Source organism: Eubalaena glacialis, chromosome 5 (genome assembly GCF_028564815.1).
Source record: "Eubalaena glacialis isolate mEubGla1 chromosome 5, mEubGla1.1.hap2.+ XY, whole genome shotgun sequence".
NCBI lineage: Eukaryota > Metazoa > Chordata > Mammalia > Artiodactyla > Balaenidae > Eubalaena > Eubalaena glacialis.
The window spans coordinates 85810033-85815288 of NC_083720.1; the positions used below are offsets into that span (position 1 = coordinate 85810033).

General features: G+C 44.0%; 1 pseudogene; it reads right to left on the reverse strand.

Moving 5' to 3' along the window:
- Nucleotides 1-451: 451 nt before the first annotated feature.
- On the reverse strand, nt 452-1891 carry LOC133091799 (mitotic spindle assembly checkpoint protein MAD1-like; annotated as a pseudogene).
- Nucleotides 1892-5256: the final 3365 nt, after the last annotated feature.

The window sequence follows — 5256 nt, forward strand, 5'->3', positions numbered from 1 at the left end:
TGCTAGGGCAGAGCCCTGTTCCAAGCCTGGGCGCCTGCCGCCACCACTGCTCACCTTCCCGCCCTAAGCCCCTGAAAGCCGCAATTCTTTTCATTGGGGTAGAAAGGCAATTAACACCACTTTCCAAGTTCCTAATTTTAAGTCATAGCATCAGAAATGGACAGACCTGTATCCACTGTCTCGCAGCAAGCACTTTTGATGTTCCGAAGCATCCACTCGATGGCGGCCGGAAGCGGTTAGCAACGGAGCTGCTCCTTTCAGGGTACCGCCCAAGTACAGGTGGGAAGGTGGAAGGGAGATGCTCAAAGGCAAAGGCAGGGATTCTGAGGGACAGAAGCGCACTCGGGAGGGAGGCTGCACAGGGTCTGGGTAAGGAACAGAGGCGGGATGCTGCCCCTTACCTGCTAAGGGCTCTGGCCAAGTCACTCTCTGGGCCTCGTCTTCCTCACCTTCAGCTGCAGGGCCGGTTCTGGTCTCTGGGCCACGACTCCCGAGTCTCGCGCTTCTTCCTCTCCTCCAGCAGCTGACCGCTGACCTGGCGGACCTCCTCCTCGAACAGCTGCCTGACCTTCTCCAGCCCGGGACGCTGCTGGTGATGGAGCGGCTCCTTGCTTGCTTCAGGGCAAGCTCTCTCTGCTGCGGCCCAACAAAGAACATGGAACTGTCTCCCGTGTCCTAATGTTCAGGTCCAGGGTCTGGTCCGGTCTCGCCCAGCTTTGCAGCTTCGCCAGCAGCCTCGCCTTCTCTAGCTCCAGATTCAGCAGATTTTCCTGCATCTCTTGACGTCCCAGCCTTCGCTGCAGCCCCTCCGGCTCTTCTTTGAGCAGCCTGTTTGTTGGTCTCTCACTCTTCCGGCGGGGAGGCTTCTCTTCCCTCAGTTCGTTCAGCTCCCGCCATCTTGGGCAGCGGCACCGCTCAGACTTCCGGTTCTTCAGCCTCGCAGCAGGAATCATCGATGCTCCAACTCCTTAATCTTATGCTCCTGGTCTGCTCTCCCTTCTTGGCCGGCCTGGAATTCCTAAATTTTCTGAATAGCTTCCTGTCATTTTTTTTTTTTTTTGCCTGTGTGTGCTGCAAGTCCAGCTGCACGCACCTTCAGCTTCTGCTTCTCAGACTCCAGGAACTTCAACTGCACCTCCTAGCTCCGCACTCCACTGCCATTCCGAGATCTTCCCCTTTAAAGCGCTGATGGTCTCGCTGGCTGCGTCCAGGCCCTCCGTCTCGCGCGGGCTCTCGCTGGCTGCGTCCAGGCCCTCCTTCTCCCGCGGGCTCTCGCTGGCTGCGTCCAGGCCCTCCTTCTCCCGCGGGCTCTCGCTGGCTGCGTCCAGGCCCTCCTTCTCCCGAGGGCTCTCGCTGGCTGCGTCCAGGCCCTCCGTCTCGCGCGGGCTCTCGCTGGCTGCGTCCAGGCCCTCCGTCTCGCGCGGGCTCTCGCTGGCTGCGTCCAGGCCCTCCTTCTCCCAAGGGCTCTCGCTGGCTGCGTCCAGGCTCTGCTTCCGCCATCTGTTGCGCTCCAGCTGCTCTTTCATCTCCTCGTCCGCCTCGGCCTCCTGCTCCTGAAGCTGCTGCATGCGTGTCAAGAGCTCCTTGTTGTGGTCACGCTCGAGCTGCCGACCCCTGGCACTGGTGCTGGACGCTCGCTCCAGTTCCACTCAAGCCCTCTTGTGACTCGGCGCCATCTGCATCTTTTCCTGCTCCATCTGGATGAGGCAAGTCTGAACGGATCTGCTTTCTGTGTTTGTCCAACTGCATCTCTGCTGGTACTGCGTCTGCAGAGAACCTTGGGTAGAGGTGGAAACATCCAGTCCAAATCCTCCCTCCACTCCCTGAGAAATGAAATTTTTCAAGACCTTAGGGTGGATAGGAAGGTGGCGTTTTCCCCCAGGTGTTCCATGTCCCAGCTCCTTCTTTCCCTCCCTCCCTCCCTTCGTCCCTTCCTCCCTTCCTTCCTTCCTTCCTTCCTTCCTTCCTTCCTTCTCTCCTTCCTTCCTTCCTTCCGTCTTTTCCTCCTTTCCTTCTCTCTTCTTTTTATCCTGTACTAAAGGTAACATCATCATACTGATTTTCCATTTTTGGTTCTTACTTTCATCAGTCCCAGGATAAGGGCTTCTAGGGTGCTGCTTATTTTCTGTTTCTTAAGCTGGGTGCTGGTTACATTTGTGAAAATTCATGAAAGTAGAGAATTATCATTTGTCACTTTTCTCTATATGAAATTCTGATCAAATATTTTATATGGGCTATGTTTTGTCTCTATTGAACATCCAAGCTTGACCTGTTTTTGATATTAATTCTAAAATTCCCTCACAACTTCTTTATAACATCTGTTATTTCTGAAGGCCTAGCTCATGTTTCCTCATTCAGTTCAATGACTAAATTCTCAAACGTTATCCTTCTTATACTCCCACTATTGATTTTAGCGTTGGTATTGCTGTTGTTGCTATTTAAGTCCTTAATTTACAGGTGCTTACATTTTAACACTTGAAAATCATTTTAAAAATTAAATTGCAACTTTAAAATGAAGTTCTCAAAAATTGCAACTTGTTCAACTAGACTGTATATGAGAACGTGAAATCTAAAGGTGCCTTAAAAAAATCTAGACATAAGAAAAAATATAATCAAAAAGGGACATTATTATATAAATACAATAACAGAACTTCTGCTATGTAGGTACTGCAGACAGTTCTAGGTATCTAGTCAATGAGCACACAGCAAGTACTTAAAAAGTTTTCATTTCCATTCTTCTGTTCATCTTCTCCCTCCTTCCCTTTCTGTCTCTTTCCTTTCCCTGCCTATTCTTTTCTTTTCTGTTCCTTTCTTTTCTTTTCTTTTTTTTCTTTTTTCCTCCATTCCTTCCTTCCTTTCTCTCTCCCGCCTTTCCTCTGTCCCTCCCTTCCTTTCTTTCTTTCTTTCTTGGAACTGGAACTAGATTTTTGGCAAGAATGCTTCATAGGTGGATTGTGTACTTCCATCAGGAGGTACAAATTAGCTAGTTGTCTTTGTTTTTATGATGCCAGTGGCCATTGATTACCATTGCCTAAATTCAGGATTTCATTAGGAGTTTGAAAAATGGTATTTTTCTATGGTTTTTTTCTGCGTTTTTTAGCTGCAATATTTCCATAGAGAGAAACATGTCCTCAATAATTTGTTGGCTATCTCTGATATCGTTGTCAGGATAAATGTCTGGTTATTTCCTTTCATTTACCAGTTTTTAAACAGCAAGTTAATTCTAGATATCTTCCAAAAGCGAAGAATAGGAATTTAAAAATATATATTTTTGTATCTTTACAAATTCATAGAATTAGCTATATTATGTTTTAATATATTGCAGTGGTTATTCTTATCAATACTCATATTTTTCCACTTTTGACCTTGTGGGAACCTTTTCAAGGGAGTTTATGATACAACTCCAGCTGTGTTTGATAGCATCTTTGCTTTCACATATGGCAACTTATTCTGTACATTTCCTAGATTCACCATATGTCTCTTAGGAATAAGAATATTATCATAGATAACCATATTAGAAATATCAAATTTAAAATAATGATAAAATAGTATTCTCTAAAATATATCCCATATTTGACATTTGCTAGCTCAATTATTCTAATTTGAACTAATTAGCAATCCTGCATAGCAATTATTTTCCAATCTAGGATCCATATTAGAATCATACATTGCATTTATTTGTTATATCTAAGGAATATTACATTTTAAAGATATGCATCATGAGTTCAAAACAATATTTCCAATTCAAATTTAGAAGTTCATGGGGTTTTGAGGTTCTGTTTTTTTTTAACCTAGTATCTTAAATCTTATATCTGTAGAGTCTGTCTCCTACGTGGAAAATTTGGTTCCCAAGAATAACAAAAGGATTACTCATTTTCATATACTTTTTTCTTTAGATGGCAAGTGATATTAATTTTCTTATTTTTGCCATATATATTATCATTATTTTACTTTTTATTTTAAGATTTATTGAATCAACTGAAAGGTTTCAAAGATAGTAATCTTTAGAAATTGATACTTCTAAATATTTTTCTAACATCTGAGCTCTTTCCATCTCCTTTAGCTCAAATCTTATTGCTGTAATTTTATGTCAGTTACTTCCAGTTGAATGATAAAACTAGATGAGGTTAAAGTTGCTAAGGCAGCGTCTAATCAATAATCCCGTGCACAGCCTCAGAGCAGAAGTATTTTGCTCATCTGGTGGATCTGATGCTAATAACTTTTTGCCCTCTTGTGAATTAAGGCAGTGCTTCTTAAGCCTGACGTGTATACATATTCACCTAGGGATCTTGTTAAATTGCAGATTCTGATTTAGTAGGTCTGAAGTGGGGCCTGAGTTTTCTGCATCACTAACAAGATCCTAGGAGTTGTTGATGATATTTGTCCCTGGATCACAGTTTGAGTAGCAAGAATTTAAGGTTTTCTTGGCTAAGTTTAGGGTTTTCTGGACTAAGAATTTTTTCACATGATTAATGTGCTACATTTCTTCTTTTTGTCATCTTGTAATTTATAGTTTTCTGGATGTCTGGGCAGGTAATTGAAGATGTAGCAGTACCAAAATTGAGGTGGATGTTTTTCCTGGGTTTCATTTTCTCCATTTTACTCATTCTCTTTATTGATGCCCTCTTTAGGCTGTCATTGGTAAAGAGGCCCTCTGCAGAGCATTAATCTGCAACCCTAGTGTCTAACTGGTCTACTTCCTTTACCTTAGCCATGGTTGTCAGCACCCTCCATCACTGCCCAGGGAGGCTTAGTATATCATGATTGAGGGTCATAGTGTCTTCACATCTAGCAAGGTGACAATCACCACTGTTTGCAGTAAGGATGGCATTATTGGGTTGCTTTCCAGGGGCCAGTCTTTGAATTCACCTTTTTCCCATTCTTATTATGTTGGTGGTGGTGTTGGTAATTTGGTGTGGTTAACACCTATGATGGTCATGATCTGCTACATATTTAACGCCTTGAACTGGAACACCATCTGTACAGTAAGTCCCCTACATATGAACATTCAAGTTGCGAACTTTCAAAGATGCGAACGTGTGTTCGTATGTCCAATCACGCAATCAGTTCACGTGTCTGGCATACATTGTCACGGGCAGCTTGCCCTCCGTTTCCTATTGCTAACGATTCTTCAGCTCTACCATCTCCCACCTCCTCTCCCTCCTCCTGTCAGTAACATTTCTTGCCTGTTCACTCTATGCCAGCCCCTGTATGCTAGCTGTTGTACTGTACAACTGTACTTTTCAAGGTACTATA